The sequence below is a fragment of the Rattus norvegicus genome, chromosome 16 (genome assembly GCF_021556685.1).
Source record: "Rattus norvegicus strain SHRSP/BbbUtx chromosome 16, alternate assembly SHRSP_T2T, whole genome shotgun sequence".
Lineage (NCBI taxonomy): Eukaryota > Metazoa > Chordata > Mammalia > Rodentia > Muridae > Rattus > Rattus norvegicus.
The window spans coordinates 81940506-81962139 of NC_141549.1; the positions used below are offsets into that span (position 1 = coordinate 81940506).

Genomic DNA, 21634 nt, shown 5'->3' on the forward strand with positions numbered 1-21634 from the left:
TGAATGCTGATATTAATAGCCAGTGACCTAATCTAGAATCACCTAGAAAAAGAATTTCAATAAGGAATTGTCTAGCTCACAACAGCCTTGGGTGTGTCTGTGGCATTTGTCTTGTTTGTGTTAATGGAGGTAGAAATATCCACCATGACTATGGGTGGCACCATTCCCTATGCAAGGCATTCCAGGCTATGGTAAGAGTAAAACAAATGCATTGAGCGTAAGCTTATGTGCATTAATTCTCGCTACTCTTGACTATCTGAGTTGCTTTGAGCTCCTGATGACTTTACTTCTTTATGATGATGTATTGCAATATAGAGGCTAAAATAAGCCCTATGTCCCTAATTATTTTTGTCAGAGTGTTATAAAAGCACAACTGAGACGTATTAGAAAGAAAGTAATTCTTGCATGGTCCCTTCTGCCACCAGTCACACAATAAATAGGTACATTAATTAGTTGCTCTTTGCACTGTAGGACCTCTGAGCTGAGTTTCCAGCTTTTCCTTCTCTTTCCTGTATCAATACCATTTCACTGTCCTGTGCCCCTTAGATCATTTAGGTCAAGACCACAGCATGGGACTCAGGCTCATGAGAGCTGGCTCATCTCCCAGCACTGTCATTGTTTTGGGAGTAGGTTGGTGAACAAAACAACAAAAGAGAGCTTCAGATTGTTTATTTATATGATGCTGGGACACATCCTCCTTGCTCTGCATAGGCGTCTGGAGAGTTATCTCCAGGCTACTTCAACAGCTAGAGGCAGGGCAGCAGAGGGAGACTGAAACAAATGAATGCGAGCAAAGCAGGCAGAGGGTTTTCCCTGTTCTTCCCACTATGGGTCTCCCACTCCAATGAGACCTGTCCTATGGAATTATAATGCCGGCTTCAACATCAATATATTTTTGAAATTGTGATATGAAGTGTTTGTGTGGAGCCCAGGTGGAAGCAGCCACTTGCCCACCGTTGCTATCTGTGCTGGGGCTATGACAAATCACACCTCTGACCCCTGTGCAACCTGAGCCCATGGTCTTGACAGGGAAAGACAAATGAACCCTGAGGAGATAATTCCACTGACTACTGTTCATTTCTGTCTTAGAATATGGGAGTGCATGCTTACCAGGACCTAAATTCCACCTCTGTTTGAAGTGTGTAGTAAGATCTGGTTCCTTGACTGCTTTAGACAAAGCAACTTCAGCGTACTGCAGTGCTGGCAAGACCAGAAATCTCTAATGAAGGCAAGTGGTCACCATACGCACACAGGTACTGCTAAGAAACAGGGGAATACTTTTCTGTATGGCAATTCATTGTAATACAGACTCGAACCATGTCAACAAGACACAAACTGGACTATCCAAAGGATTGCATTATCTGGGCTGCTTTATAAACCCATTTTCATAAGTAGACCAAGGCTCGGCACCTTGTTAAAGTGGGAAAACAAACCTTCCCCGCACCTGACGGTTGTTTTGTTTTGGAATTCACATCTAGTAAAATAATCCCTTTCTCCAAGAGTAAAAACAAACAAAAGATCAACCAGGAAATAAGAGAAAAATACTAAATATAGGTAAATCCTATGCAAATGTGTGGCTTATGCTCTGGGGGTCCAATTTTTTCAGTCTATTCAGAACACAGAGGAAAAATTATATCACAGACCAAGCAATTATCAGTAATTTAAAAATACCATAGACAAAGCAATTATCAACAATAAAAATTGTTCTTCCTGGCTCCAGAAGCTAGAAGCACAGGATGAATGCAGAGTACCTGTGGGCTCTGCTCTCTGCATCCTAGAGCAGGATAGATAAAGGAAGGGGAGGCAGCTTCTTAAGGCTTGTTGTTCCTTCTCACCTGCACAGGTTCTGGTCATTTTCAGTACAGGAGTTTTAGAAGGACACAGCCATCCCTACCATGACCTCCAGGAGGAACATGGGACACAGCCTGAAAGAGAGCGTCCCTCCCCGAGGCTGTACACCAGCAAGCCTCCTGTCCTCCAGTGTAAGACACCAGAGTCCTGACACCCAGCATTGCCTACACTGGAACACTTCCCTTCCCTCAATTGCCATCTGACCCCTGCTTGTCCTGCTGTCACTGTTCTCCCAGCTCTATACAATTCACCAGCTCCACCTGTGTGAGCATTTCATTGTCCATTCAGGAATTGTGTTCATTCCTTCCACAGCTCTGCTTTGCTTCAGCTATTCAAGGTGCTGTGGGTATACAAATTAGAGGCTGACACTATTCACTCATTCAATTATAATGCCTACAAGGCAGGTTTGGAATTATAGCTTGGAAGATATTACTTGCACTCTGCCTGCACAAATCCCTGGGTCAGAGCCTCAGTATACACACACACACACACACACACACACACACACACGCATGCATGGATGCATACATGCATAAACTGTATGAATGAATAACCCTCCATTGCCTTGACATTTAGACTGTTTGGTCAAACCCCATCTTCGCATTTATTGTTACATTGGGATCTCAAGAGCCCCAGGTAATGCAGGTGGACTTCTGATGGACTAGTGTTGCCAAATGAGCATAAACAGATATGACAGGAAGCTCTGAGACGTCCTGCTTAGTCAGCATGATTCACAGATTGCTCAAAAGGACCACCGGAGAACTAACACTCTCTCTCTCTCTCTCTCTCTCTCTCTCTCTCTCTCTCTCTCTCTCTCTCTCTTGGCATGTGAATGAAAAGTTCCCAGGAGGGGGCTGTTGTGAGGCTCACACAAATGAAGGCATCACCCTATAGCAGAATTTTTAAAACAGTACGTGAGTGGGAACATTCATGTCTTTATCTCTGCTACTCCATACTTTATCTTTCTGTGTGAACTTGGGGTCCTTCCTCCTCTACTCGACAACCTGCTGTCCAAAGAAGCGAGGAAATTGCTGATGACTTTGGGATTTGTCTCTGGCTCTTCTAGCTGTGACTTCTCTCCTGCAAATTAACACTCTATGTCTCTTTCCTCTTCTTGTGATGCTGATAGCTTTGCATAGCAATTACATAACGATGTGTCCATAGCAACAACATGAACTCAGGACCATTCCTACCAGGAATTCACCACCCTACTGAGGGGCTCTTATAACTTAATTACATTTAAGTCTCTGCTTTTCTGTATAGCATGGGCATAATTAATTTTATTTTAAAATTATCTCAGGGACTTCTTGTCCTAGGAATGGGAAATTACCTGTGAGTAGATTTAGGCTCTGGTAAAGGCATGAGAAAACCTCGATGGGGGAAAAAAAAAAACAAAACAATTGCTTATAAGCACTGGGCACTGACAAATTTGGCATTGCAATTCACAGGAGAAGGTGGCATCTTGTTGTTGGGTGATGGGTCTCTGGGGCGTCTCATGTTCTTCTGTGTAGTGAGTGTGAGGGTGTTGGTTGGCATTTGCTCAGGAAAAGTCATTTCAAAGATTATTATAGAGTAGATAGCATTTGGAAGCTAATGTCTCCAGCAGAGAAAAAGGTTAGGCATTTTTATAGCAGGCAGTTATTCTTTTAAAAAAAATTATTAAGTCTGCCAAGGTCTGCATGGCTTCAGGATTAACCCAATTGGGCCATCGTGGAATTATAAAATGACAGAAATACATAGACTAAAGCTGGAATAGGATGGGCCTTACAGCACACTTATTTTATACATCTGTGTAAGGGAGCAGTCTCAGGCTGTAAATGTGAGGAGGAAGCTAGTGTAGACAATTTCTGCATGCATTATTAACAGCTATGCATAGTCTAAAGGAAGGCATTGCCATTTCTGGGGGCTGAGGCATTGGGACTTTAAAATGTTTATGCTAATGTCAAGCATACACATTCAGCACATCATCTATGTTTCCCACGGGTCCCAGGAGAGTTGAAGGACTCCTCTGCTGTGATGGGAATCTACACCTCCTCCTGGATTAGCCTGTGCTAGAAACTCCAGCAAGTGCAGAATCATGCTGAGTCCACTGGTGAGTGATCAAGCACTTTGCTCCTAATTGTGAAGTCTGATATCGCCTCATAGAAAAAGTAGAGGGAAGCCAGGCTTCGATAGTTCCTAAGAGAGTAGAGGACAAAGATCGAATGTAGGCAAAGACATGGCTTTCTGAAAAGAGAAGATGGGGGCCTCTGTGCATATTTGGGGGTGTAAAATCCTTATTGTGATTCAAGAGCAGACAATCGGGTCATGCTGAGGCATGATAGGTTGGAAAAATGAGGACCCCTGCTTCTGGTTTCTGCTGTTCCTTCACCTCAGGCTGAGCTTTGTTGAGGAGGAAGATGGTAAGTTTGGAGTTACAGCTGTTCTGTTGCTAGGGAACTTTAGTTAGGGGTGCACACAGAGTACTCATGATTAGGGACAGTCACCACTTATGTGTGAAGAGACTCTTAAATTTCACAGACTCTTTAGATAGAAGACCATGAAGGAAGACAAAACCAGTGTCCAATGTGCTGCTGTGGCTGGTGACCACTGTTGTGTGGGAGAGGTAAACTTCATCAGAACACTTGTCCTCTGACACCCTCATGTATAACATAGCATGGAAAAAAGCTCAGAGAGAGAGAGAGAGAGAGAGAGAGAGAGAGAGAGAGAGAGAGAGAGAGAGAGAGAGAGAGAACAGAAACAAAGATGAAAACATACTTTATGCACAGAACATAGAAGACTCTAGCAGCACATACAGTCACACATCAGCACGTGGAGGCTTCAGTGTAAGCTGTGGCGTTTTATGCTTCAGGATATCAAAGTCAAAATCATTGTTAAAATGCTTTATCATTTTATGTATTTCTACAAAGCAAAATTAGGAAAGCAAGAAAGAAAAAGAAAAGAATTGTGCCAGTGATAATATTGAACATTTCTGTTTGGGAGATTATCTCATTTTTCAACAGAAACCTGCCGAACCGTGAAGAAGAGAAAGTGTGTCACAGGATGTACAGCACTCCACACCTTTGGCTTCCAAGTTTTTGTGTCTCTCAAATTTCATATTATCCACTCACGGTAGCATATGAAAGTCAGTTAAATATTATTTAGTTTGATGGCATTTTAAGGAAATCAATGTTATATTTGATGAGTTTTTAGTGTGAGAGGAGGCCTAGCACAGGATCCATCACACAGACAACAAGGTACTGTCTCAGAAAAATGAGCAAAGGGAAAGAAAAAGACGGAGCTGCAAAGAGAACAGGAGGTATCTTTGTAGTCGCAAGCACAAAACTGCTGTCTCAGATAGATAAATGATAGATAGATGGATGGATGAATAGACATAGATAGATAGATAGATAGATAGATAGATAGATAGATAGATAGATAGATAGATACATAGATACATAGATACATAGATAGATACATAGATACATAGATACATAGATAGATACATAGATACATAGATAGATGATAGATAGATAGATAGATAGATAGATAGATAGATAGATAGATAGCACTGTAAGAGAAGGAAACTCATGGAGAATCGTGGATTTGGGAGGTATCTGGAGCTTATTTCAATATTTCAGAACTAAAGAAGCACAGAAATACAGTATTCATGCCATCAAAATACAATGTTTGTGTGATAGTTGGCTTTAATGTCAACTTACCACAAATGAGAAGCACCTGAGTTGGATCTCCAGCTGAAGCCTTATCCTCGTTGTCCTAACAGGCAGCCTCACCCAAAACATGGGCAGCGGCACCTTCTGGTTGCCACCCAGATAAAATGGATGTGGCAAAAGGAAGATTAATCCTCACTTGCCCTTCTCTCTTGACACTGGCTTGATTCCTTTACTGATATCAGAAACAGGATTTTCAGACTGCTATTGTCAATTAAGGATCTGCTGCCAAGAACCTCCAGAAACCCTCCAGGTTGTTGGCACCACACAGGAACTGCTGAGGCACCCAAGACAAGGACGTAGCAACTCTGAGGTTCTCAGCCCCTCAGGCATAAAACAGCTGCTACTACTGTTTCACAGTAAGTTGATTTAGTAAATTCTTCACATATACATATGTAGAGGCATAGGTAGATAGATGATTGATAGGAGATAGATAGATAGATACATAGATAGATAGATAGATAGATAGATAGATAGATAGATAGATAGATAGATAGACAGACAGACAGACAGACAAGCAGGTAGATAGTACATGTGTAGATATATAGATGATGATAGGTAAATAGGTGATTGATAGGTGATAGATAGGTAGATGGATGGAGAGAGAGAGAGTGAGAGAGAGATGATAGGTAGGTAGATGATATGTAGGTAGGTAAGTAGGTAGACACATACATAGATGATAGATTGATTGGTGGTTCATAGATGATAGGTGATAGATAGATAGATAATAGGTAGGTAGATGATATGTAGATAAGTAAGTAGGTAGATACATACATAGATGATTGATTGGTGGTACATAGATGATAGATGATAGACATAGATGATAGGTAGATGATAGACAGAGATAGATAGATAGATAGATAGATAGATAGATAGATAGATAGATAGATAGAAATTGATGGGTACATAGAGGACATACAGATATGTGATAGACAGATGATAGATAGATATAGAATAAATAGGTGGATAGATAGGTAGATAGATAGATGATAGACAGATAGGTACAGAGACAGACAGACAGATAGACAGATACTTTTCCATCCTATCAATTCTGTTGTTCAGAGAGTACTGACTAATACAACATGGTGAGTAAACATTAAGAGATTCCACTTCCTGGGGTTGGGGATTTAGCTCAGTGGTAGAGCGCTTGCCTAGAAAGCGCAAGGCCCCGAGTTCGGTCCTCAGCTCAGAAAGAAAGAAAGAAAGAGAGAGAGAGAGAGAGAGAGAGAGAGAGAGAGAAAGGAAGGAAGGAAGGAAGGAAGGAAGGAAGGAAGGAAGGAAGGAAGGAAGAGAGAGAGAGAAAGAGAGAAAAGAGATTCCACTTGCTATTTTGTGTAATTCCTTAGAAAATAAAATTTACTTATGCAAACCTATTATTGCTAGGTAGTGGCACCTTCGGGTTTTGAACAGTGCCCCTTATAGCTGATGGATATGGAGCATTCGTGCTATGCTGTAAACTATTTCAGATCCTTCCTAGTGGTAGCTGTTAGTCGAGAACCTCAGTATGTAAACAAAGCACTTCTCTGTTCATTCTTGCAAAGCTATTGTCTAATTAGCTGATTAAATAAAAATTTTGAGACTTGAAATGTAAATTTAATTTATGACTGTAGCTGCATGGTTGGATGACATTTTGTGGACACCCTGGCCTCATGATGGGGTTCAGGACTCAAGTAGTGACTCTCCATTGTTCATCGGCTGACCTTTTTTGTTTCATTGAGCCATGATTAGCTATGGGATTAAATTGTGCATAAAATTCTAATTGCTAACTCTAAAGGTGCCCAAATGGCTCTACCATTCAACAGAAACAAACTGTAATTATTGTGTGATTCCATTATGTTTTACATCAAATTAAGTATATACAGTTTTCTCCTAAAACTTACGTACTAGATTCATTGAATGGATGAAAAGCCAGGAACTGACCCAGGGCTGTGTTTGTCAGGCAGTCTCATGAAACTATTAATTTAAATATGTGTTTACTCTGTGCAGCCTGCCTTCGGTGTTTTGCATCCTCATGTACTCTGACTGATACATCAGCGGTGCTCATTCACTTCCTCTTCGTGGCATTTACTACACTGTAATTGTGGGAAACGGCATCTCAACTGGCCAGCTCTTCCGCCACAGTAATATCTGTCTCCCTATCCCCCTGTTCTCCATGGCATAGTTATTCTGTGCTCAGCACTGACACCTGGCTACAGTGTTACTGCCAAGGCCACCACAACAACTGAACGTCATTCTGGCCACTGTGCATTTCTTTAACAGGCTATTGATCTCAAGGGTCTCACTCCTGCTCCATATAATACAATAAATGCTCTTCTAGGTTGACATTTGATCCTTGTCTATGTGTACAGAAACTCTGTCCTGAGGTTTGTGAACTTGTACAGACTGAGATCTCCCTGGACCTGATTCCCACATGCTTTCCTTCTGGGCTATCTCCTAAAGCTATCTCTTCTCTTTCTGGAATTTCCAGAAAGGAACTTATATAGTTTTCCTCATCATAATTGTAGATCTCCCCAGGGTGTGTGAGCATATCCATTTAGAAGCACCACTTTTGAGATGTAGTTTGTCCATTGTGGGTTAACTGTGGTGTGCTTTTGACGCTTCTAGCTCATTTTATCCTCTTCCAGCTGTGATGCCATAGACGGTGTGGTGCCTGCATCATGGTGGCCAATGGGTCACACAACAGGCTCTCATCTGAGCTCCTGAGGCATCAGCTTTCTTACACTTTCTGAAGTTTGGGATGATGGGCCCAGACTATGACTCCTTTCATACAGTGATGTATATGTCTTGAGGCCCTTAAATCAGGAATCACTTCTCAAACTTCTCTGCCTTCAGCATCTCAGATATTGGACCTGGCACTGGTCTGCTGAACATGTTAATTTTCTTCCCTCACCTCTTTATCCATCTCTTTGACTGTATGCTGGGAAGTAGAATCAACTCTAGCTTCACAGTTGAGTTTCTCAGACATTTGCTGACGCTTCCAGTCATGTTTTGGTGGTTTTGTTCTTTACATTTTCTGTGCATCCTACTCTGTGTTTCTGTAAGTGAGAAAATTACATCTTCACTGGTTCCTTCACAGACCATGTGCAGAACTTTGGCTCTCTTATCATGTATTAGATTGGGACATTTAAGGAATATTTGCCCTTCTTCTGAGTTTCATAAATGATGGTGGATGCTTTTGTTTTGGTATGTCTCCTACAGAACCATGATTTGACAACTCTGTCATCAGCTCCTAGCGCCACTTGAATGTTATGGAAATTGAGGACATGGGGGCCAAAAGAAAGCTAGGTCATTGATTGCATACTCTTGAGGGCACTTATGAGACCCCGGGCCTCCCCAGTCTCTTAGTTTTCTGACTTCCACGAGATGAATAGACCTCCCCTGACATGCTCTTTTTCACCACACTGTGCAGAACCAGATGCAATGTGGGAACAAACACTGAGCTGAAACCTATGAAACCGTGAGCCCCCAAACCCTTTTCTCTGTAGAAATTGGTAATCTCAGGTATTCCAGTGGAAAACTGATAAAGTATGTTTAATTATTGATTACTGTGGCTAAGCTGTTATCAGGATCCTTAAGTATTATGTAGCCATCCATACATACATCCACTTATCCGTCTCCCTAATTGCTTATCTATCCATCTAACTAATTACCTATTATCCAATTATCTCTCCATCCATCTTATATAACACATCTATAATCCATGCATCACCTGTCATTTACCCATCATCTATCTATCCATCTATCATATCCATCAAGGTATAATCTCTCTCTCCATATATCATCTATCCATTCGCCTATCATTTATCTTTCAACTATTTCTATATCTATATCAAATTTGCCTCATTTGTCTGTCTAGATGAATTTGACTTCCCCAGGGGACAACATATTCATCTGTCACACTGAGACTTTTTCCATCTTCCCAGTGCAATGTTTTCTGATGGAGACATGACTGCCAGTGTCTGCATTCATAACATGAAGTATGTTTAGTGTTTCTGCTTCACTCAGACAGGTCCTCACCTTTACATCCCCCCACCACACACACACACACACACACACACACACACACACACACACACACACACTCCTGAGACAGATTGGGCTCTATCTACTCTTGCCCCTGATTTTTTGCTAACATTTAATCTCATCTAATTCTCCATTCAAATAGTTCTTGTGCCTATGTGCCTTTCTTAAGTCCCTTAACAGCTTCCCTTGAAATATGGAACCGTTAATATGTTATTTTTAATGAAAATTGAACTCATAAATGTGCAGAACTGGGATATGTTAGCTCCTGAAAGCTCCCCCATCTATTAACTCTCTAGATTCTAAGCCATCTCACATGCCACGGACACTCAGACGGAGGACACCGTGGGAGAAGCAGGGCTCTGGTAACCAGGGAGGCACAGGTTCAGCAAAATGACAGACACCGCACTCTCAGGGTGGTTTAAATCTGCTGCGATTTTACTGAAATCCGCTTTGTGGTTATATACAATGCTTGAACAGGAGCTAATTTTTTGGCCCTTTGCCACAGTACACTCAAACAATAACCAAGAAAAAGTTTAACAGTTTACATGAAGTTCAGAACAGAAAGCAACACAGGAAATAAATTTTCCTGAGAATCAGACTGGTGCCAGATGGTGGTCATAAACTTCATTTACCTCAATCTCTAAATATCATCTCTCGGATAACAACAGGACAGCCAGCTGTAAGGAATCTTTAGTCTTTTACTCTCTCTTAGCCAAAATTCATGTAATTGTCTTTTTAAAGATAGGAACCTGTGCCTTTTGATAATAGGCAAGCACGGGGACGTGATCTGGCCAAGCGTTCTATAAAATTTAAAGAATAATATAATACTCTCTTTCCATCAATATTAACCCCTCCATTACCTTCCTCATCATATGACCCTGTGTGGGGCAATGGCTCTGCAGTGGTTCTGTATCTACTCAGGCTGTTTTTACTAAAGGAGGGGCCCACCACCTTCCTCTAATTAAATAATATTTTCTTCCATGTAACTACTTGATAGGAATTCCTAAATGCTTGGGTTTTTATAATTGACGGGACTTTCCCCTCTAATAGCTAGCGCCTTAATTCTTTCACTATCTAGGAGGTCTGGATTTTCCACAGTTAATTCTTCCTGTTGTAAGTTATTGATCACATCTCTTAGAGTTCCGCTCTGATTCTACTTAATTTTTGCTAGGGCTTTCAAAAGAGGCATGGTCCATAAAGACCAAATCAGGTCTCCATGTTCCTGTTAGTAGAAAAAGAAACAAAAGAGCCAGTATGTAACTCCTCACCATACCCATTGGAATCAGCTAGGCAGAAAGTCGAGCAGGAAGTGGCCAAGTTCCGAGGAACACATATCTCTGGCCTGCTGACCACTGTTGTTTCATGTCAGACAGGCTCCACTGGAGCTGGTGCAGCACTCACGCACACAGGACCACCTCTGCTTGCTCTTCATGGGACTAAGCACATGACTGAACTCTAGATGCCTTGCCTCCATCACGGTAGAACACTTAGTGTGGAACAGAAATCTCTGTTGAAGGGATGCAGCTATCTGAGTCCTACTTGTCATGACAGATCCTGAGAAGTCCATGGACTTTCCTTGTGCAGGCTCCCAGCACAGGATAGGTTAATACAAGTGCTAGCATGCTGCCTGCTGCTTTCCAGATGAATCCTGGTGCTGTCAGCAGCAAAGATCTGCTCCATGTCCTCATTATCAACCTGGAAGGACTCAAACTGGAGCATCCTCTGGTCTTGCTGCTGCCCAGGATAATACACCTGCCATTAAGTTCCCAAATGAACAATGCTGTCTTGGTACAGCTCTGGGCCAACCAGCCTCTTCCTTCTGAACTCATAGCATCTTTTCTCTTCCTAGTTATTGTTTTATTAGTTTATATAATTTTCCTTTGCTTAGAAACATATTGCCAGAGGTTTGTTTTTAATAATTCTTTGAAAGAATATTTTGCTTAATGTCTTTTTTGTTTTGTTTTATATTATAATAGTTGGAATGATAATTCTTGTAAGCTTTTTGCCAGTTACTATTTTATTTTTGTTTTGTTTTGTTTTCGCTTTTAGAGATGAAAATGGAATTCACTTAATTTTACTGGCTTCATATATCTATATCTATATCTCTCACCTATCTATCATCCATCATCTATCTATCTCTATCTATCTTTAGACATTATAGATACCTTTAGATTGATGATAAATAGAAATATCTATAGATAAATAGGTTCTCTAGACACCTATAGATGATAGATAGATAATAGAGAAATAGATAATAGGTAGAAAGATAGATAGATGATAGAGGTTCTATAGTTATCTAAGTAAATAGAGACGATAGATTCATTTACTCCCCCCAGATGCTACTAGCACCATTTCTATGTCTACCTGATTCATGGTGAAAATATATGATTTAGTTTATTACTCCCATTGAACATTTGGGTTCCTTAGCTTCTCTCCCCCACCCTTGTGAGACAGGAAACCCACAGCAGCTGAAGTTGGGGGTTCTGTGGACCCAGCAGGCACAAGACTCTAAAGGACGTCTTCTCTAAGGCAGAGTATATGTAGCCTGGAGAATGTATGGAAGAGCTGCAATGATTCATACTCTGTTGTTGCCTGTGCCCTGGACAGCTCTCTGCCAGACCCTACCTGCCCTTAGGGGTTGGGGGGTGAGTTGGAGCAGAGTCAACAACACAGACTCCAGAGCAGGTAAGAAACGCTGGAGCAAGCTCATCCGAGCACAGCTGCAAGCTCCTTTAATAGTCCCCGCCCGCACACCATTGGTTCCAAGAAAATATCTCTTCCAAACAGCCGTTCCTGATTGGCTGGCATTATTTGTGCCAGCCATCCTTGCTCTCTTGGGCAGTCTTCAATTAGGTCCTCCTGCAGCGTTTACATAGAGGCATCGCTGCCATTCCTGCTACCTGCTACAGCCTGTCTTTCTGTTTCTCTTCCTGTGATACCTTATTAGTGTCCCTGGAGGTGTGACCCACACATGTGTGGTAGAATCCTGACCTCAATATTCCAGGTACTTCCTCTGCTTGATGTTGCCCCCGAAGTGGCCTAAAGCTCACCACAGTCATCCATTAGGCTGTCCCACGGTTGCTTCGGTTACATTCGAACTGACCTTTACCACGAGGCTCCACAGTCTGTCACTTCGGATCTCAGGGTGGCAATTTGCCCTACCATCTCAATTCTCTAATGTGGCCAAGAAATGCTATTGATTTTCAATTTGTTCCCCTTTCTTCTTATAAAATAGGAATAATGACTCTCAAGCTCTTTATGTGGCACAAATAAATCTGAGTTGATTTAAAAAAAAGACAACACTAACAATTCTGTTTTAAATCATGTTGGCACTTGTTTTTAATGCACCTGGATATACTGAATGCATGCTGGGAGCTGCATGAACAAATGGGGAAATTTCATTGCTTCAGCTGACGCTGACATCCTCTAGCCACATCATTCATTCTAGCACAAAAGTAGAGGCACTGACAATCAAGACTGTTTCTAAATCTGGTTCTCTTAATGCAATGTGGCCCATTTCGTTAAGGACAGTCTCTCTCTCTTAGTTTACATTTACTGATAGTGAAGGGTTGAGTCTGAAATGTCCCCAACAGGTGCATGTCTTCAAAGCCTGTTTCCCAAAAAGGGCTGCTGACTAGAGAGATTGGAGAAGCTCAGGAGGTTACTCTCTACCCAAGCTCTAGCCTGGTATTGGAGTGTTTTACCATTTAACATAGAAATAAGTGCCAAGGATAGAACCCTTCTACCACCAAGCCATGATAGACTGAAACAGTGAGCCAAAAAAGCATTCTCCCTTTAAGTTGGTTCTAGCAGGTATTTTGGCCACAGCAATTCAAAAGTAACACTACCAGCCATGATCTAGGCCTTTGGCATCTAATCTCAATGTATCAGCTCATAACAGGCAGACTCGGTGGTGCATACGTTTAAACCCAGCCCTCAGTGAGTCAGAGGCAGGCACATCTCTATGAGTTCTAGGCCAGCCAAGGCTACAGAGAAAGGCTCTGTCAAGAAAAACAAAAAAGAAATACGGAGCTTAGCTCTTGCTCCTTTCAGAGGACCACGGCCTCAGTGTTTTCTCCCTCTGCCTCACAAGACAGTGTAGCAGGTGATGCCCGTTTATCAGACAGCTCTTCAGGAACTGGGAAACTTTAATGAGGAAAGAATGTGAATGCAGATTGTCAGATTTTTCTTCCTTAGTTACTTGGGTACCTTTTATAAGACCATATTTCACCTAGGTCATGTTTCTCAGGTTACAATTTGTGATATTTGGAAGAAAAAAGACATTTTCTGCAAAATTTCCTGGTAATTAAAAGTGCAAATGGTTTTGTGATTACCATCAGAAAGTTTTATCTTTTAACCATAATGACCCTTTATAGTACTTTATAGTACCCTATATACATATAGTATATGATGTGTGTATATATATATAATCAAGTTGATAACGTGTAACATCACCCAGTAGACAACCCTCTGTGCATGTTTCTGAGAGATTTTTTAGATTAGGTCCGTTAAGGTGGAAAGTTTCCCCTTAACATGGGAAATACCATCTTATGAGCTGGAGTCCTGGACTGAATAAAGAGGAAGTGAGTAGAGCACCGGCAGCCATGTGTCTCTGCTTCTTGTCAGCAGATGCAATGTAACCAGGCACCTCCAAACTACCATGCTGGACCACATCTTCACACGGCAAGCCAGAGCAAACAATGCTTCCGGACATTGTTTTTGCCCATGTCTTGGTCACAAGACTGAGAAACTAATTCCCATGTTCACACCTTATGTCTTATACACTGGCAAAACGTGTAGGTGCTCTGTAAATTAGAAGCTATAGGGTTAATTATGTTCATATTGTCCCTGATGGATAGCACCCAAAGTATTAATATGACAAGTGAGACAGAGAGAGAGAGAGACAGAGAGAAAGAGAGAGAGAGAGAGAGAGAGAGAGAGAGAGAGAGAGTTTGTACATTTCATTTAGTCTTGTGTAATGAAGCATTTCCTAACAGGTTTTCTTTCTTTATTCTTCCATAAATAATATAAAACCTTACCAATTGCCTTACAGATATAGTTCAAGATACATGTGAGGCATTGATTAATATCCATTCATCTTTATTTCTGTTTTACCAGTAGGTCAATGAAAATGGCTTTATCTACTCTTCACTGGGAATTTGTACTTATATTTATCATTGGACATGGCCTACAGTCTCTACTTTGATTACTCTATTTGATTTGACATAAAGATTCCGCTGATTTTATTAAAAAGTTGACTTCTATTTCATCTTTTAATTTCTGTTAAAGTTGATTAGCATCCCTGTGATCTCCTCTTTAGAAATGGGGGAGTTTATAGCATATAAACTCACCCTGCTTGTATTTCTTAACTTTTGATCTCATTTCCTCAGACTTCTTAAGGCCATTAACATAGTATTTGTTCTTCAGTTATTAGGGACCAAACTTAGTTTACATAGACATTTGTTTCTTATATCAGTTTTCTTTTACTCCAAGCTTGTTAAGCACCCATTTCTATAAGATCATCTTAATGACTTACTCATTGATATGGTCTAGTTTATTAATTAATTATTTCTGTTATTCATGTTATTCAATCCTTTAACTTTTAAGTCTGATTCTCATGTTACTATAGCATCGTTTAGAAATACCTTAGTCGTGTTTTCTAATTTTCTTTCAAGTTTTTGTTACTACTTTGCTTTATGAGTGATTAGTGTTCACATGATCCGTCAGTAAGTTATTAATCAGTATGGTTTTATGTGTAGGCTTGATTTCCAAGCAGGAGATTTCTCCAGGAACTTCTTTTACATTAATTTCTATTTAAACAGTGTTGTTGAGAAACACAACGGATTTTTCAATTATTGAGATTTGTCATGGGCTCAACATGAATTTTTTTCCCCTGGAGGAGACATAGTATACTTGGATAAAATGTGTGTTCTATAAGCACTGGAATCTTGTCTCATATGTCGATCATATTGATTGTGTTGAGCCATTCAAATATCTTCAGCCTCACGAATCATTTAGTTTTCCTGGTGCATGTACAGTAAGGAGATTTTTAAACATAATATAAATACAAATTTTGAGACCAGGAATATAACTTAGTTGTTAAAGTGCTTGCAAGGCATGTGCATGGCCCTAGGTTTCATTACCAACACAACAGAAAATAGGCATAGTAGTGAATGCCTGTAAAGCCAACATGCTGGGGGTGGAGGCTCTAAAATCAGCAGTTCAAGGTCATCCTCAGCTAAATAGTGAGTTTGAGCCTAGGATATGACACACACACACACACACACACACACATACACACACACAAACACAGACACACATACAAACACACACATACACACACATACACACACATATACACACACATACACACATACACACACATACACAGACATACACACACACAAACACACACATACACACACACACACATGCACACATGCACACACGCACAAACATTTTTCAAGTTTACTAATTCTGTTGGGTTTTTTTTGAAGATTTATATATTTGTCTGTATAGTTTTTTTAGAATTTATTCTATCGTATATGTTTGAGTGTTTGCTATGTGTGTATATTTGAACCAACTACATTCAGAGTCTACAGAAGCCAATAGAGGGCATTGGATTCCCTAAAACTGAGTTATATATGGTTGGGAGCTACTGCTTGGGTGCTGGAACTGAACCTCCATCCTCTGCAAAAGCAACAGGCTCACTTAAGCACTGAGATAGTCTTCTCAGATATGATTTTTAAATATGTACATTTTTTGGTATTATATTTCAATTATCTACCCTTTCATTCTCCTCTCTTTAAATCGGACCATGTCTAAACTCCTTCCTGTCTCTCGAATTCATGCCCATCTTTTTAAATTGTGTGCGTATGTATATGTGTGTGTGTGTGTGTGTGTGTGTGTGTGTGTGTGTGTGTGTGTGTGTGATACACACAGAGAAATACAACTTGTTCGGCCTATATAATGTTGTTTCTATGTACGTTTTCAGGACTGACCGTTTCATATTGGATAACCAATTTCTATGCCCTTCCCTAGAAAAGACTATTTCTTCTGCTCTCAGCATTCCTTCATTACTTGAAGGTCTTTGTGTAAAGCTGAGGATTTGTGAGTGTTCCCCTGTCCGTGTTAACACGTCCATTGATGTTGTTATTGTTCAGGTCATGGTTAGGAAGCTGTTTTGCTTGCTGGGGCTGGAGCACAGCCTCCTCATTCAATTGTATCTTCACCAGCTTTCTGTTTCCAATGGTTTCTTTTACTGCCTACACTCAATATCCTGAAACTTGATCTGTAGATCAGGCTGGCCTCAACCCCAGAGATCACTTGCCTCTGTCTCCTGAGTTGTAAGTTTATCTGGGTGGGACTCACCTCAAGGTTACAACTCCCTTTATTCCATTAAAAATATTGGGATTTTCTTTCATCCATTTGAACACAGGATTTAAACTCCATTCTGCTTCCTAGTGCCACTTTTCTCCTCAAATTGTACATTGTATATTTTTCTGTGCTTAACTTATTCCTTTTCATTATAGATCATTATAGAGTGATCACTAATAACCATATAACAGACTCAATACTAGGTTCTTTTGAGGTTTTCTCTGTAGATAAAAATAACCCAAACTCTTCAACTTAGCCTCAGGCTGACATTTTATACAAGGACAAAAACCAGCCATGTTCTTTACCAAAATATCTTAAGAACAATCTCTCCTAAAATTCTTCTCCTCTGAAACCTGTTGAACCAGGACCTCGGAGTTCCAATAACCCTCAGCACGGCTGTCTTCTATGCTTCTACTATTATGGCCCACTAAGACCCCCTTAAGCATTCTGATTTCCTAATCTAAAGTCCCAAAATCTACATTCCTCCAAACAAAAGCATGGCCATGGTCAGGCCTATCACAGCAATACCCCACTTCTGGAACCAATTTCTGTCTTAGATAAGTTTTTATTGTTGCAAAGAGATACCATTAGCAAGGCAACTCATAAAGAAAAACATGTAATTGGGGCTGGCTTACAGTTTCAGAGGTTGAGTCCATTATCAACATGGCAGAGTACACATAAACATGGTGCTGGAAAAGTAGCTGAGCGTTCTACATCTTGATCAGCAGGCAGCAGGAAGATGCCTAAAACACTGAAACCTCAAAGCCCTCCCCCACTGACATACTTCCTCCAAGACCACACTCCCTAGAGTGCCACTCCCTACGGACTAAGCATCCAAACACATGAGTCTATTTACCACACTTTCAGAGAACAATGTTTGCCTTGGTGATATTGGAAAGCTGGCTGTCATCTTTGGGTGTGTGTGTATGTGTGTGTGTTTTAATGGAAATTTTATGTATTTACATTTCAAATGTTAGTCTTAATTACAACCTGATTAAATGTCTGTGTCTGCATTAAGCTTCTTTTTGTTGATGCTGCTCAGTCTTGTTCCACCATGTTGCCGGGATGTTGGCCACTCGTTTGTATAAGTTCTTGAGTGCATTTTCTTTGATGACCGTCAGTGTCACACGACTGTCCAGGTGAGGTTTTCTTTTAATGAGTATGTTTCTGGTTACTGGTGTTGTAAACGCAAAATCAGTCTTCGCAGAAAGTGTAGAATCTCATGAATGACTGTGTGTTAAAGCATTGCCCGGCTTCCCTTCATTTGATCTCCTCATCTCTTTCAGGATTTCCTCCTTTCATCTTTCATAGTTCCAACTTCAATCATTTTTATGGTTTTTGGCCTGTGCAATGCTTTCTAGGTCAAATTTTCAATCCGGGCATTAAGTTCACTAACTTAAAAAATTTTTTCCTATGTATTGTATTTGGTCACAATGTACAGTAAGCATAATTTTATATATTGAAATAAGCTGGATTTGACTACTTTTCTGATACACAACCTTAGTCTTTATGGCGTTCTTCCTAGGCCACCTTCTTTGGCCTCACTCTGGGCTCTATGTGTGTACGTGTTTGAGTTCAGTCTCCTGATTGGGAAGGTCTTGCTGGCTTGCTCTCTTGTGAGCTCAGCTGCTCAGTGTCTGCAGGCTTTCAACTGTCAGTCTCTTCAGACTCACACGGAAGGTTTCAAGGCAGGAGACAGTTTTGTTTTCTGAATCATTGTGAAGAAGTCTTTTCTAACCCTCATCTTCATACAGTATATTTCAGACCTGTCAAGAGAGTGAACCCTTGAAATATTGTCTAGGGATCTCTGAGAAGAAATCTTCCTGCTCAAAGGAGAATTTCTCCAGTTATGCTAGGACCAGCAAGAGATTCCTGTTCCTCATCTACAGAGTGGAAATGTCCCTGCTTCGTCATGAGGTCAAGCAGAGTGCTTTGCGATTCAATGTTGGGTGCCACCTCCTGTTCAGATCATTCTAGCTTCATGAGGTGTTTCTTTGGCTACATGAGGAAATCTTTTAAAAAAATCTGGCAAATCCTACTTTGAGTGTATTGTCTTTAACCCATTAGGACACATTCTGCCTCTTATTAGGCATACAATGTGACACAGTTTGCAAGAACCCTGCAACCTTCAACTTGCTAATCTGAGTGTCAGAAAAGTGTCATCTTGTAACTTCATTTGTGAATGGGAGGGGTGTCATCCTCTCTCATCATGGAGGGCAGCTTCTTAGGCACTTGCTCTAGTTCTTGTATGGGGGTCTGCAATGTGTGTGATATATGTGAAGATGCACCCTTATGTATGTGCGCATTGCAGCAATGTGTGTGATGCATATGTGGGTATACATGTATATGTGTGCAGGATATGGGTTGGCTATGTGTGTGAGTATTCATGTATATAATATATATATATATATATATATATTCATGCTTGTTAGGATGTGCATGGTTATGAAAACCAGAGTAACCCTAGGCGTTGTTCCTCAGGCTCTACCCACCTTGTTTTAAGGCAGTGTCTCTCATTGTCAGAAACTCTCTAAATTAACAAGGTCAGCTGGAGAGCAAGCCCAGGGACTCACTAGTCTTTGCCTCCCTAGTAGAACTGGGATGTGCATACCCTTCCTTTTTTGTGCCCCCTTTATCTCCTTCTCTGATCTCTTGTTGTTCTAACTAGGACTTCAAGCCCTAAAGATACACAACTAGAAGATGTAGGATGATGTCATTATACAGCTGTCGGCAGGTACAAGATAGAATGAGGCCTGTCATTGGATGAGAAGGGAGGATGGGCAGGAGAAAAGTTTTAGAGGGGGGAGGGAGCGAAAGGGGAGACAGAAGAGGAGTCAGCCAAGAGAACATGGAAGCAGATGTTAAGATTCCTCTCTGCATATTTACAGGTTGTTATGAATATTCTTAAGGGATGGATTGTACAGGGCTTTGTATGTCTAGGTGAGCAATTATATCTCACCAATTGGATCAGAGGTTATTGTGTTGTGTGTTCTTTCATGTGGGGATTTAATTGAATTCAAGAGAGTATGTGGTGTCTGGAGACATGTGTATGTCTGGCATGGTGGCAACCTGCCTTGGGAATTAGATGGGTAGAGAGACTGTTGCGAGGCTCAGAGAGAAGCCATTGTCAGTGTGATATGGGAGAGAGCAAAGTGAGTGAAAGGCTTTGCTCACTGAGATGAAGATATCTACCAGACATCTTGGGGCACTAAAGTGCCGGACCTAGTGTAGAATAAAAGACAGCCATTTTTTATAATTTTACAGCAACAAGAAGAGGCAAGGGGGTCTTTCAAATGTCCTGGCAGTCTACTTTTAGATTTTTTGTAGTAATATAAAGTTCATTTATCTTAAACCCAGGAATAAATGAACAATTAACTCTGTCATAAAGTCACAGGATAAATATGAGACCCAGTTACAGACTGTGGCTCATTGATGAGTCCTGGCTGTTCTAGTGATGCCTGAGCCTCCTAGCAATGGGTTGTTTCTGTAAGCACAGGGACACTCAGGTTCACTGACTGCAATGGCATTGGCCCAGGTGGGGCTTCACCAAAGCCTCTGTGCCTTTGACTCCATCTCTTCATGCAGAGCCTATTTGCTGAACCTCATCTTTGATGTCAGTTAACTCTAGTTCATTCTCACTTGTTTGATTTTAATTTCTAATTATACAGTGCTATTTCATAGACTTTTTGTATGGTCCACATTATGACAAGATGAGTCATTATGATATTATGAATTTGAAAAGAAAATCCTAAACTCCCAATGGGCAAAAGGGGATAATTTGAGCAACAAGTAAATTAATATGGGGCTAGAAAGATGGCTTCCTGGTTAGGAGTGCTTCCTATTCTTCCAAAGAACCTGAGTTCAGTTCCTAGCAACCACATTGGGCAGACACAACCACCTATAACTCCAGCTCCAGGAACTGGTACCCTCTTCTGGCCTCCACAGGTACTAAACGTACATATGGAATATACGCACAAATACATATAGATAAGAGACACAAATAAATAAAGCAGTTTTGAGATATAATCCAAAGCACACAAGAAATGTTCACCAAGAGCTAAAGAATCTCAGCAATGTAAAAATTAACAGTCAATACATTGATCCTTAACGGCGATGTCTTCTCTGCCTCCCACCTTGCGAATATGTGCTGTACATGACAACATCTTCCTGGAGAATTCAGGATGTACACTAAGGGGAGAACGGATGGAAAACAAAGTCTGAAAAGTTCTACTTCTGCAGGAATTGGAGTTAATATCTGCAGTGGGAGGTTGTGCTATTCCTTCCAGAATGAACTGGATAACAATTGATCCTTGTGGCTTTCTCCCCTGACTCTATAGGCACAGTCACAGTCACATCACAAGACATCGATCAGGAAGATTTCGGCAAAATGGCATCCAGCAGTCCCTGGATTGGCTTCTGCTAAACCCCTAGAGCAGAAGTCTTCAACCTTCCCTATGCTAAGGCCCTTTAATACAGTTCTTCATGTTGGGGTAACCCCCAACCATAAATTTTCTTTTGTTCCTACTTCATAACTCTAATGTTGCTACTGTTATGAATCATGATGTAAATATTGGTGTTTTCTGATGGTCTTAAGTGACCTCTGTGAAAGGGTCAGTTGACCCCAAAGGGGTCATGACCTACAGGTTGAGAAACACGGCTGTAGCCCATTGACA

General features: G+C 40.9%; 1 protein-coding gene and 1 long non-coding RNA gene across 3 annotated transcripts in view; one reads left to right on the forward strand and one right to left on the reverse strand.

Annotated features, from left to right (window-relative positions):
* Nucleotides 1-12682, reverse strand: part of LOC102550761 (uncharacterized) — a 28323-nt gene extending 15641 nt beyond the window's left edge. Inside the window, exons 1-2 of one of the 3 annotated variants that reach the window (XR_015640071.1) lie at nt 12576-12663; nt 1111-1256 (exon numbers count right to left, since the gene is read on the reverse strand). This is a non-coding gene — a long non-coding RNA (uncharacterized LOC102550761). Of the gene's footprint in view, nt 1-1110; nt 1260-12575 lie in introns of all 3 variants that reach the window. The other 2 variants (XR_015640070.1, XR_015640069.1) reach the window with 2 other exon arrangements.
* Nucleotides 1-21634, forward strand: part of Erich1 (glutamate-rich 1) — a gene marked incomplete at its 5' end in the record, with an annotated part of 52793804 nt that overhangs the window by 51069946 nt on the left and 1702224 nt on the right.